Source organism: Triticum aestivum, chromosome 4A (genome assembly GCF_018294505.1).
Source record: "Triticum aestivum cultivar Chinese Spring chromosome 4A, IWGSC CS RefSeq v2.1, whole genome shotgun sequence".
In the NCBI taxonomy this organism is placed as follows: domain Eukaryota; kingdom Viridiplantae; phylum Streptophyta; class Magnoliopsida; order Poales; family Poaceae; genus Triticum; species Triticum aestivum.
The window spans coordinates 708,494,532-708,509,225 of NC_057803.1; positions in this window are offsets into that span (position 1 = coordinate 708,494,532).

The following is a 14,694-nucleotide window of genomic DNA, read 5'->3' on the forward strand; positions in this document are numbered from 1 at the left end:
GCATGCGGTAGGGACAAATTGGTTTTACGTTGTTTTCGCCCCAGCCCACATGTGAAAATGGTATGGGACCATGTTCCTCAAGCAAAGTGTGATCCTCTCACTGCTTCCCCTCATATGCTACCTCCAATGCAACTTCTTGTTTGGTTCCTGGATTGGATTGTGAAGGTGAACGGGCAGGAAAAGGCAGTCATGATGCGAACTCTTTACCAGTTATGGTCGGCAGGGAATGAGACCAAGGAAGGAGAGAAGATAATTGCTAGAAAAAAATCACTATGTTGAAGAATGCAAGAGGCGAATCTCACTGAGGTGGCACCCAGGACTAGACCATGGAAGGAACACTAGTTACTCCGGAGGAGGGTTAGTTAAAAGCAAACACTCGAGGGGCAATGTCGTAACTCTGGGACAAAGGCGGTATAAGGGTGGTTCTGCCCACCATGGTACGTTTGTGGCAGGTGCATGCCACCCCCCACCGTTATGGTGACTGACTTGGAGATGGCGGAACTCCCGACATGTTGTAGAGCGATCGAGATGGTGTTGAAGCTTGTTCTAGAATCTGCCAGCAAGGAGGCAGTTAACAAGATCTCTTCTGTGGAGACAGACGTGCCCCTCCATGGCCCTATAGTTGGTAGATCAATTTTGATGCTCCATTCAGCGGAAGAGATCAAGATCAAGTGGGTTCGACGATCGCGAACACGGCTGCACACCACCTAGCTAGGGAAGGTTGTCGTCACGTTTTGTGCAAAACTTGGTTTGACCAACCTTCGGATTGTATTTTTGGATGCTTTGAACTCGGCTATGTCTAAGAACATTTAATAAAACGCCAACAATTCCAACGAAAAAACAAGAAGAAAAGCTGTTAAACAAGCAAAAAAATGTCTAAAGAAAGAAGATCAAATGGTTTGAAATTCATAACAGTTCGAGGGCCTCGTGTGCAAACATCACTGCACCGGTCTTCCCAGCGCCGGTGAGTTGAATTGTCAGCTTCCTCCTCCCCACGGCCACGGTCGACTCCTCCCTTCCCTACAACGCCGCTCGCCGGATGTCACAGCCCTAGCTTAGCCCTTGCGTGTCATTGCTTAAGCATTCATGTCATCATGTTTAAATTCAAGAAATTTGAAATGGGGATTGATAAACCCTAGAACAAATGTAACTCAAATAGGTTCAACCTCAAAATATTTTCAATGACCCCAAAATGCCTTTGGAAAAGTTCATCATTTTTGAATTGGTCCAGAACCTCTGCCAAAAATGGTGCACATTTTTCTAGGTCACTCTGGATTTTTGAACTAATCCATAAAGTATTTGCATTTGGGCATTTAATTCCTATAAATATTATAATTGGCCAAATAATTATAAAAATGGTTAAGGGCTGTTGGAAATTATTTCAACAGTGCCCACAATTTATTTCAGGATTTTTAGAAAAGGTTTAGTATTTCTACTAACCCAAACAAACAAAGAAAAATAGAAAACGGAAACAAATAAGAGAGAGAGAGAGAGAGAGAGAGAGAGAAAGTGCATGGCAGCCCATCTGACCCAACTCCTGCTGGCCCAGCCCACCAGGCCCCTCCACCATCTTCAACCTCCTGCCAGTGGGCTGAAGGGTGTGTGGCCGCCGTGCGCGCACACGCGCACGCCACCTCCTGCTTGGTTGGCCCCTCCCCGACCCCCTTTGACGACGCCACACACCTTCCTGACTCTTTCTTCCCTTCCATGCTCACTTTCCCCTCCCCTGGCTCTCTTCCCCCCTGCCACCACAACAGCGATGCATGATGGTAGGAAAGATGCTCTCTATTGACTGCTTCATCGCACCATCCTGATCGGTTATGAAGTTATCAGGAGGTTTGCCATCCATACCCTCTAGGAATGCTCGGAAGACCCCAATCAAAGTTTGATGCCAACTCTTGCCTCACAAACGTGCAACCCAGCATGAAAGATTAGCCATGTCGGTTTATTCCGATGAAGGGCGCAAATGGCATATTGTACATATTGGTCATGTAGGTGGTGTCAAACGATATGCAATCGTGGTACGCCTCCGCATAAGATTTTCGAGCTAAGCCATCCACCCAAAATATGTTGACAACTCTGTCCTGTTCATCATATTTCACCTTATAGAAGAAGTCTGGATCGGTTTTCTATATATCCTTGAAGTGCGCAATTATCTCAATTATGTCACCCTCCTTGTGTCATCTCTACGGAAACTTGTACACAGATTTTTATTGCCTTTGGTCCGAACAGCACCATCAACTCAGTTCCATAGAACTCTGCCATTATATGCATCATACGTCATGCGTAATACAAAAAGAAAATAATATATATCTTTTTTTAGTCGCACAAATGCACACATCCAGCTGCACAGTAATGGGACATGTGTTGGCACAGAGTATAATTGTAGCAAATGGGACGCCTAGCTGCACCTTTAAAATCACATGCACTTTGCACAGTGAAGGTAATCTAGTTGTACAACAAGCACCAAAGTGGTTGCACACTAACCTACCCTCCGCAGCAACTTGGTGTCCAACTAATGAAGTTGCATTCAGTACTTTTTTTTGTTTCTAGTTGCACGCAAAACCTATGCTTTTCTAGTTGCACATAAGTGCCATACCACAGCAAAACCTGGTGCTCGTATGGGAAGTTGGACACTAGTTGCATACTTAAGACATTTTAGTTGCACACCAGTACCATAACAGTTGCACACTGGACTGCCTAGAGGGAAACTTAATTCTGTAAGGGATATAGAAACACACCTGTAGTCAAGTTGCAGTTGTACAAGATGCGCAAAAACTCCTTTTCATCTGGAGAAATGCCTTGGTGGGATCTCAAGTATTTGGACAACGAAGGTTTGTTCACCAGCGGATGATTGTGGTCACGAACAAAGTGTATCACCTCCCATCACCCATCTATCAGCTTCACCAACATTTTTGCCTTGCATTGAGTATGTTTTATTGTCTCACGTTTCCATTTCTTCTTTTTCTTACTAGGACCAGCCTCCTCTTCAGCAAAGATTGGAGGTTCATCTTCCATTTCCTCATCACCGTCCACGGCGATTGGATCTGGTATAGGGTCCAGGACAGGAGCAGCCTTCGCTCCTCCATTATCAGCTTTGGGCTTCTTGTACTTGTTGAAACAAAATTGTTGTTTTACCAACACATTAGTGTGAGGTGTCCACCTAGAGGTGTTCATCTTGACAGAGAAACCCATCCGTAGGGCGTAGCTGCTGTAATGATCCTTAGCAACTTGAAGGCTATCAAACTATTTGGAAACGTAGCATACAATTTCAAAAAAATTCCTATGCTCACGCAGGATCTATCTAGGAGATGCATAGCAACAAGAGGGGGAGAGTGTGTCCATGTACCCTCGTAGACCGAAAGCGGAAGCGTTTGCTTAATGTGGTTGATGTAGTCGAACGTCTTCTCGTTCCGGCCGATCAAGTACCGAACGTACGACACCTCTGAGTTCTGCACACGTTCAGCGTGATGACGTCCCTCGAGCTCTCGATCCAGTAGAGGGTCGAGGAAGTAGATGAGTTCCTCGGCATGACGGCGTGGTGACGGTGATGGTGATGTGATCCGTGCAGGGCTTCGCCTAAGCACCGCGAGAATATGACCGGAGGCGTAAACTGTGGAGGGGGAGCGCCGCACACGGCTTGGAACAATTGACGTGTGTTGTAGGGGCACCCCCCCGGTATATACATGAGGGAAGGAGAGGAGGCCGGCCCTAGGCGCGCCCCAAGTAGGAGTCCTACTTGGGGTCCTACTAGGATTCCACCCACACCCCTTCCTTTTACCGGAGCAGGAAAGAGGGAAGGGGAGAGGGGAGGAGAAGGAAAGGGGGGCGCCGCCCCCTCTCCTTGTCCAATTTGGCCTCCTTCCCTGTGGGGGGCGTGCCAACCCTATGTGGGCTGGTGTGCCTCCCTCCTATGGCCCATATGGTCCATATCTTTCCACGGGGGTTTCCGGTAACCCCTCCGATACTCCGATATGTACCCGATACATTCTAGAACACTTCCGGTGTCCGAATACTACCTTCCAATATATCAATATTTACCTCCCGACCATTTCGAGACTCCTCGTCATGTCTGTGATCTCATCCGGGACTCTGAACAACCTTCTCTCACCAAAACACATAACTTATATAATACAAATCGTCATTGAACATTAAACGTGCGGTCCCTATGGGTTCGAGAACTATGTGGACACGACCGAGACACTCTCCGGTCAATAACCAATAGCGGAACCTGGATGCTCATATTGGTTCCCACATATTCTACGAAGATCTTTATCGGTCGAACCACTATGTCAACATACGTTATTCCCTTTGTCATCGGTATGTTACTTGCCCGAGATTTGATTGTCGGTATCTCCATACCTAGTTCAATCTCGTTACAGACAAGTCTCTTTACTCGTTCTATAATGCATCATCCCATAACTAACTCATTAGTCACATTGCTTGCAAGGCTTCATATGATGTGCATTATACACCGAGAGGGCCCAGAGATACCTCTCCGATACTCGAAATGACAAATCCTAATCTCGATCTATGCTAACCCAACAAACACCTTCAGAGATACCTGTAGAGCATCTTTATAATCACCCAATTACGTTGTGATGTTTGATAGCACATAAGGCATTCCTCTGGTGTCTGGGAGTTGCATAATCTCATAGTCGGAGGAATATGTATTTGACATGAAGAAAGCAGTAGCAATAAAACTGAACGATCATTATGCTATGCTAACGGATGGGTCTTGTCCATCACATCATTGTCCTAATGATGTGATCTCGTTCATCAAATGACAACACATGTCCATGGCTAGGAAACTTAACCATCTTTGATCAACGAGCTGGTCTAGTAGAGGCATACTAGGGACACGGTGTTTTGTCTACGTATTCACACATGTATCAAGTTTCTGGTTAATACAATTCTAGCATGAATAATAAACATTTATCATGAATAAGTAAATATAAAATAACAACTTTATTATTGCCTCTAGGGCATATTTCCTTCAGTCTCCCACTTGCACTAGAGTCAGTAATCTAGATTACATTGTAATGATTTTAAAACCCATGGAGTCTTGGTGCTGATCATGTTTTGCTCGTGGAAGAGGCTTAGTCAACGGGTCTGCCACATTCAGATCTGTATGTATTTTGCAAATCTCTATGTCTCCCACCTTGACCAAATCTCGGATGGAGTTAAAGCGTCTCTTGATGTGTTTGATCTTTTTGTGAAATCTAGATTCCTTCGCCAAGGCAATCGCTCCAGTATTGTCACAAAAGATTTTCATTGGACCTGATGCACTAGGTATTACACCTAGATCGGATATGAACTCCTTCATGCAGACTCCTTCATTTGCTGCTTCTGAAGCAACTATGTACTCCGCTTCACACATAGATCCTGCCACGACACTCTGCTTGGGACTGCACCAACTGACAACTCCACCATTCAATAAAAATATGTATCCGGTTTGTGACTTAGAGTCATCCAGATCAGTGTCAAAGCTAGCATCGATGTAACCTCTTACGACAAGCTCTTTGTCCCCTCCATAAACGAGAAACATATCCCTAGTCCTTTTTAGGTACTTCAGGATGTTCTTGACCGCTGTCCAGTGATCCACTCCTCGATTACTTTAGTACCTCCCTGCTAAACTTATAGCAAGGCACACATCAGGTCTGGTACACAACATAGCATACATGATATAACCTATGGCTGAGGCATAGGGAATGACTTTCATTTTCTCTCCATCTTCTGCAGTGGTCGGGCATTGAGTCTGACTCAATTTCACACCTTGTAACACAAGCAAGAACCCTTTCTTTGACTGGTCCATTTTGAACTTCTTCAAAACTTTATCAAGGTATGTGCTTTGTGAAAGTCCTATCAAGCGTCTTGATCTATCGCTATAGATCTTGATGCCCAATATATAAGCAGCTTCACCGAGGTCTTTCATTGAAAAACTTTTATTCAAGTATCCTTTTATGCTATCCAGAAATTCTACATCATTTGCAATCAACAATATGTCATCCACATATAATATTAGAAATGTTATAGAGATCCCACTCACTTTCTTGTAAATACAGGCTTCTCCAACAGTTTGTATAAAACCATATGCTTTGATCACCTCATCAAAGTGTATATTCCAACTCCGAGATGCTTGCACCAGTCCATAAATGGATCGATGGAGCTTGCACACTTTGTTAGCACCTTTAGGATCGAAAAAACCTTCTGGTTGTATCATGTACAATTCTTCTTTAAGAAATCCATGAAGGAATGCAGTTTTGACATCCATTTGCCATATTTCATAATCATAAAATGCGGCAAATGCTAACATGATTCAAACAGACTTAAGCATCACTACGGGTGAGAAAGTCTCATCGTAGTCAACTCCTTAAACTTGTCGAAAACCTTTTGCGACAAGTTCATATTTATAGACAGTAACATTACCATCAGCATATGTGTTCTTCTTGAAGATCCATTTATTCTCTATGGGTTGCCGATCATCGGGAAAATCCACCAAAGTCCACACTTTGTCCTCATACATGGATCCTGTCGGAGTAATGGGCCACGGGTAGCCTCACCCGAGTCCCTGAACCTTTCAAGACTTTGGGCCGGCCTCGCCCCACGAGTCCGCGGAATGAAGCACCGCCTTCCGATGGCCGGCTGGCTTAACGGGCGGCTGCCCGAGGATTGCCAAGCACTGGCAGACGGCACCAAGACCGGCCGGCTCCTAGCAGACGGCCTCCGGAGAGGCTGGCTTCTAGCAGGCGGCCACCCAGCCCTCAGAGTCTGCGCCCCTCATCAAGAGGACAAGACTTGGTGAGGCTACAGTGTAGCCCCTCACCCTCGAATCCTGGGCTAGGCGTGGTTACAGTGCCCCGTACAGACGGAGATTTTCGCATGGCGCGGCACTGTTGCCACTTCCCCCTTGACGTTACTCCTAACAGACGGAGCCCTGTTCCCACGACAGCCTGTCTATACGGCCCACAGGAGGCGGGCCCTACTAGGCAGTGAGGGCCCGGAAGACGGCGGTGGCCGGACCAGCCATACCTGAGGGACGTCGGCTTCTAGCAGGCAGCCAGTTCCTCCCTCGGGGACCGTGCACCATTAACCAGATAAGACGTGGAGTGGCTATAGTGATCTCCCACCAGGCGGCGGGACTGTAGCCACGCTCCACTGACCAAGTCTGTGTCATTAGCATCGCAGCTACAGTGATCAGCCACCAACCAGACCCGCCAGCGACGGGGGTGGCCTGTCGGCTCCGTACCTGACCAGTCGGCAGGGCCCACCAGGCGGCGGGCCCCAACTGCCAGCGGAGAAGCCGACGACCAGAGACGCTGACAGCCGGGTCCAGCACCCGGCCAGATTACCATTGTACCCCTGGGGGGTAGGCCTATATAAACCCCCCAGGGCACCCATTCAAAGGGTTCCCAACCTGTTAGAACTAGCCTCCACCCTAGAGGAAGAAGAGAGCTAGCCCTACCTCCTTCTACCTCTAGCATACAGCTCAAGGAGCACCATTGTATTCACTAGTGCCTTAGTGATCATGCGGAGACCCCGTAGAGCAGGACTAGGGGTGTTTTCTCCTAGGAGAGCCCTGAACCTAGGCGCCGGCGTTCGTATCTACGCCTCATCCCGCTTCCAGGCACCGGTGACGTTCTACTCGCTCCCACCATGATAAGCCATCCTTTGGCATATGTCGCACCCAACCTCCGACATTTGGCGCCCACCATGGGGCGAGGTGCACCATCGTCCGGAGATCTGCTCTCGACGGGAACCTTGTTCCTTCCTGGCGAGTGCAGCCAGCCCAGCACGCCCGACGGTGTCAGCCTCGACGCACTGCACGGTGCGGAGATCGCCTGCGCAGAGAGCTGCCTCACCGACCTCGTTGGCGAGGTCCGCCTCTCCGACGAGCCCGCCTCCGACGCGGGCACCGACTGCCCCAAGAGCCGCCTCGTCAGACTTCTCGACCAGCTTGACGTCACCAGCGAGCCTGCTGTTGACTTGGAGTCTGTTGGCTCCACCGACCCGATGATCGTCGATTCCGATACGGCGTCGCTCGACGCATTCCCCAGCAACATAGTGGTCTACGACGAGCCGCCTCCTTGAGAGCACAGCGGCGGGAGCACCGTCACGGAGGTGCTTGTCATCCACAGTGGCAAGCAGTCAGACGGAGGCGCTCGAGACCCACTCGATGCGGTACTGCGAGACTTGTCAGCGCCCATCCCAGTAGACGCAGATGCTGAGACGCTGGAAGCACACCGTGTCCAGCTCGTCGAGAGCGCCAACTGACTGGCCAGCATGCGGCGCCTCTCGGAGGCCTACCGGCGTGAGATGGATCGAGCTGTCGGTGGCACGCCGGCTCCTGAGGGGCCTAGCCACATCGGCTCGATCCGACAGCGTGGCGCGACCATCACCAACATGTTCGGGACGGATCGTCCCATCTATGCCACGCCTGCAGAGAACATCCGGGCCGCCCAGGCGGTGACGGATGAGCTGGACAAGTACGAGGGCGATGAACGTCTCCACATGACGGAGCGAGTCCAGCAGCTCCTTGACGCGGCTGCCGAGCAGCACGAAGCCGGCTGCCGCGCCGAAGTGCCCGTCCGGCGGAACGATGAACCGCCCCTTCGCCAGGATCATGGCGCGACATCCCGGACACCGACTGGTGGCGCCCGCGGAAGAAGAGGCAACGAGTCGGCTGCCAGCCGCAGTCGGACTCACCTCTCTATCGAGCGTGATGCAGACGGCTGCCCTCGAGCAGTGGAGCAGCGAGGCGACCCGCCTACCCCTCCACCTCGCGGAGAAAGGCATCCCACTCTGTCGCCTGTCACGCACCCGACACTCGGCGACCGCCTTGGCCGCCGAGAAGGAGTCGGAGAGAACGATGCCCGCCATCGGATCGACCACCTCAACCGATCACTGGCGCTAGAAGAAGAAGACGCGTTGGGTCCGCCTTGTTTCGGCCCACGAATCCGAGATGAGCCCTTCCCTAAAGGGTTCACGCTCCCAAGAGATACGCCCAAGTACACCGGCTCCGTGAAGCCATAGGACTGGCTGGTCGACTACTCCACGGCTGTCAGCATAGCAAACGGCAACAAGCGTGTTGCTGTGAAGTACGTCCCGCTCATGCTACAAAGCACAGCTCGGACGTGGCTTAACAGCCTGAAGCCCCGCAGCATCAACAGCTGGGTTGATTTCACTGAAGCCTTCATCCGCAACTTCACCAGCACGTACAAGCGGCCTCCCAAGCCCCGTCATCTCTCCTTGTGCGTTCAAGGGCCCAGCGAATCGACTCGTGACTATCTCACGCGCTGGGCCGAGCTGTGCAACTCCTGGGAAGGCGTGCATGAGGTGCAGGCCATCGAGTACTTCACTGCCGGGTGCCGAGAGGGCACCCTCCTCAAGAACCGACTTCTCTGCGACGAGCCTCCGACTCTCGACGAACTTTTGATCATCGTTGACAAGCACGCCACGGCCGACTCCTCCATGAAGGCGGAGATCCTGGTTGATGCATCTGGCAAGGTAGCTCCTTGGGCTCCTCGGACTCCGGCTGGTGACACCAGTCGGTGACAGCAACCAAGCGACAACAAGCGCAAGGCCACGCAGCCAGCTTCCACCAGCCGGCAGGTGGCGATAGTCAAAGACCAGCAGCCGGAAGGACAGCCCCCGCCCAAGCGTCAGAAGGGCGGCAAGCCCAATTGGTTGCCCGCCTTCTCGTACGAACATACCCTTGACGCACCCTGCAAGTTCCATAGTGGTGTGAAGCCGTCCAACCACACCACTCGGAAGTGCCATTGGCTCACCAGAATCGCCAAGGGAGATGTACTCCTGCCTCCTCCGCCTGCCGGCCCGACGCCTCCTCCGCCCCAGCAGCCGGCGGCTTGGCCAGTCGACGCCATACAAGATGAGTATCCAGAGGAGCACGGAGCCTATGTTGTGTTCACCAGTATGGCCGACGACAGACGCAGCAGGCGGCAACAACAGCAAGATGTACAAGCGGTGGCATCAGATACTCCAGAGTTTATGCATTGGTCTGAAAAGCCCATCTGTTGGAGCAGGGACGACCACCCAGAGGTGATGCCCTCCCTTGGCTCTTATGCCCTGGTCTTGGATGCCACCTTCGCCACAGAGAGGCGGGCCGCTTGTTTCTCCAGAGTCCTGATAGATGGCGGCAGCAGCATCAACATTCTGTACCGTGACACAATGGAGAAGTTGGGAATCAAGCAGAAGCAGCTTCACCCCAGTCGGACTGTATTCCATGGCATAGTCCCTGGCCTTTCCTGCTCACCAATCGGCAAGACCCAGATTGATGTCCTCTTTGGAGACAAGAATCACTTCCACCGAGAGCCAGTTTGGTTTGAAGTGGTGGACCTTGAGAGCCCCTACCATGCGCTGCTTGGCCGGCCTGCTCTAGCCAAGTTCATAGCGGTCCCCCACTATGCTTACCTCAAAATGAAGATGCCGACTACCAAGGGAATCCTGACCATAGTCGGAGACTACAACAAATCGTCCGCCTGCGCGGTAGACAGTAGCTGGATGGCCGAGTCCCTTGTGATTGCAGCTGAAAAATGGCTCCTTGACCAGGTTGCGGCGATGGCAGGCAAGAAGCCAAAAATGTCACCCATCCCCAAGGAGTCAGAAGTTGAGGGCTCGTTCAAGCTGGCAAAGTAAACAAAGAAGATACCCTTGGATCCGGAGCACCCGGAGAGTCACGATGTCATAGGTACAAACCTTGACAGCAAATAGGAAAGCGAGCTCGTCGATTTCCTTTGTGAGAATCGGGACATCTTTGCATGGTCTCCCAAAGACATGCCGGGTGTTCGACGGATTTCTCCGAGCACAAGTTACATGTCCGACCTGACGCCAAGCCGGTCAGGCAGCCCTTGCACCGCCTGTCATAAGAAAAGACAAGATTTGTTGGAGGAGAAATATCCCGGCTTCTGGCAACCGGCTTTATCATGGAAGTGTTCTTTCCAGAATGGTTGGCCAATCCAGTTCTTGTGCTGAAGAAGAATAAGCAGTGGCGCATGTGTATTGATTATACCAGCCTCAACAAAGCTTGCCCCAAAGATCCCTTTGCTTTGCCAAGAATTGACCAAGTGATAGACTCCATAGCCGGATGTGAGCTGCTGACTTTCTTGGATGCGTACTCAGGATACCATCAGATCAAGTTGAACCTGGCCGACAGGCTGAAGACCGCCTTCATCATGCCATTCGGAGCCTTCTGCTACCTCACCATGACGTTCGGCTTGCGAAATGCCGGCACCATGTTTCAGCGTTGCATGCAGAAGTGCCTCCTCAAGCAACTCGGCAGAAACGCCCACGTTTATGTGGACGATGTGGTGGTGAAGACGGAGAAGCATGGCACGCTGCTGGAAGACCTCAAGGAGACATTTGAAAACCTGCACCAATTTCAGATCAAGCTCAACCCGGAGAAATGCCTTTTTGGAGTACCAGCCTGCCAGCTTCTCGGCTTCCTGGTCTCAGAACACGGCATAGAGTGCAACCCTGTGAAGATCAAGGCCATTGAGAAGATGTAGGTGCCTACCCGACTGCTAGACATGCAGAAGTTCACCGGCTGCCTGGCATCAATCAGCTGTTTCATCAGTCGGCTGGGCGAGAAGGCTCTTCCCCTGTACCAGCTCATGAAGAAGACCACTTTTTTCGAGTGGAACAACAAGGCGGATGAAGTTTTTTCCAACTCAAGAAGATGTTAACCACCCCGCCCATTCTGGCGGCTCCGACTGATAAAGAGCCCATGCTCCTTTACATCGCCGCCACCAGTCGGATGGTCAGTACAGTCATAGTGGTGGAACACAAGGAGGAGGGCAAAGCATTGCCGGTCCAGAGGCCGGTGTATTATGTGGCACCCCGACTCAGAGAAACCGAAACGCCCCATATTCCAGCCCAGAGATCGAGGAGAAGTCTTCTGGAATACGGCACTCCTTAGCATAGAACAAACCAGCTTTCTATTATTACACAAATATGAATACAAGGTCTCTGATATTACAATGAATAACATCAGTATGGCGACACTACGCCATCCTCAGTTGCTCTATGCAAGCAGCAAAACAACTCGAAGCAGCGGAATAACTCTAGCAGCAGAACAACAACGGCGGTGGTGAACTCCACTCCACAGGGACTCTAGCTGGAACGCTTGTCCTAGCTCGCACGAACGGAAACCACGACAAGCAAGCAATCAAATTTGGCATGACCTGCAAACTGGCATGACATGCCAGGTCAGTACATTGAATGTACTTGCAAGCTCACAACAACCAGAAGCATTCAAGGCAAACAATAGCATGGCAATTACAGGTTTAGCAGGGATTATCATGATATCATCAGAACAATATAACATGATACAACTAGCACAACATGAGCATGTCAAGAACATATGAATCTGACAATACTAGCAATGCAACATGATGACACTATATGCACCACTTATTCTGCTCGGGTTACATCGTAACCATCACATGCATCACTTACCAACCTCGGACATCACACGATCATCTCAGGATCAAATCAAGCTTGGTATAAACAATACCGTAGTAATCATTAAATGACCACAAGGAGCTTGATCTTTACCCACGACTCTCGCACAACATCACGAATATCCAACAACTCGGTATCCTCGATACCATGGTGATCCTTACGGCGATCACAACCACGACCAACACTTGGTCCGTGATCCTTACGGCGATCACAACCATGGGTTGTCATTAATCAAGTTATTCTTATTACTGTTGACTCACGGTGTGACCTACTTTCGACCTAGGCCCTTATCCGCGGGTGCGGCTATCGATAGATTTAATATACACTCTGCAGAGGTTAGTACACTGTACCCACACTACGGAACCCATGGCCTCGAACTCCCATTCGGGTGGACCAACGGCGTTCCGACAAAACCGATCTACTGCCATGACACTCTCCCAGCCACTCCGACTCACTCCCCTCTGGGCTAAGTCATGGGTGGCCTCGTGCCTACCTCAAGACACCTCAAACCACTGTCGTGGCAACGATCCACTCTGGGACTCAAAAACTTAACTCAACAACGGGCACACAAGGCTTATGTCCGCCTACCTGATCAGGGTAGCGCGCGCCCATAACCTTCCCTCGTTGGAGGCACCGGCGAGAGGCACGACAATAGACCGCATTAGGAACGTCCCATACCGGTAAGCGTGGTTGCACTAGTCAGCATCGTTTCAGCGGCACCATGACTCAGCCAACAGTTATTCAAGTTCAATTTAATCCGGTTAACTTGAATGCAAATATGTTGAGCCATGATAAAATGCATGAACATGATATCAACATAATCATGAGGTATCACATAACTATCCATCATATCAACAATAAATCATATCCACTGAGCATGGCATACTGACTAGCATGACCATCACCAACATCAACATGTACTACTAGCAAGCATAAACATATGAAAGGAAATACTAGCAGGTAGAACATGATAATAGAGTACAAGACAACCTAGCATAAAAGTGAACATGCAAATCTAAACATCAGATAACCATCTTTTTAACAAGAAAACAATTAATAAAGATTCAAGTTGAAAACCATGGCTACTGCATGACTATCATGCAAGTGGGTATTGTGGCTTGCCTGGGGTGGAAGAAATCACCGGAAGAAAGTGCGAGAAACTCGCGGAACGAATCGCCGGAAAATGTTCTCTCTCGGAGAGGACTTAAACGGAGTTACAGTTGCAGAGTTATGAGGGTTTGACTGCCAAGGACCTATTTGTAAAAAAATTCCCACAAATAAGTCCCTGAGTGGATAAGACAGAAGCATAAAATTAGAAATACGCTTTCGGCAAATGAAAACGCACACTCAAAAGGCGTCTCCACTTATCTGACGTGGCGAGGCGGGACCGGGGCTGGTCAACGGCTGAGGGGTCGACAGGTGGGCCCCGTAGCGCTCTCTCTCTCCTCCCACGCCTCCTTCTTCTTCCCTCGCGCCTGCTCCTCCTCTCCTCGACAGAACGCATGGCAGGGGCGCTGCCGTCGCCGAGCACGACGGCTCCGTCCATCTCCGGCCAGGGGGAGGACACGGTGGCCTCGGGCGGCTGCACCGCGCTCATCCAGAGGGAGAGCTGGCGCCGGGGAGAGCTAGAGCTGCCTCGGCTGGAGGCAAAAGAGAGCACAGCCGGCGGCGGCCGTTCTAGGGAGGCGCGGCCACAGGGCCTTCGGTGATGAGCGAATGGGTTGGGGAGGCTCTACGGGAGGTGGGGAAGGCCGTGGTGGAGGAAGAATGGAGTGGGGTTGCTGGGTTTGAGCTAATTTAGCCTAGCATGGCCGGCGGCCATGGCGGCAATGGTGGTCGGGGAGAGCTCCAGAGGCTCATTGGAGAGGCTGGGCGGGCTCCTCGGGGAGAGGCAAGGCCGCTGGAGTGCTCGGAGAGGCTCGGGGAGGGCTATATATAGGCGGGGCGAGGGAGGCCGAGCTAGCACCGCCGTGAACGCGTGTCTAGTGCCATGGACGCGTGCTCGCACGCATGGACTTGGAGGCAAATGACGAAGGAGGAGGAGTGGGGGCTCTCACGGGGCAGGGGATGCCAAGGGGGCACAGGGAGGAAGACGACGGCGACGAACGGATCCAAAACTCCACTGTACGCCTGTGGGCACGCAGCGGCGAGCGTCGGTGAGCAAGCAGACGGATGGGGAGAGGGGTCCAGGGGAACGGCGACGACAAGAGGAAG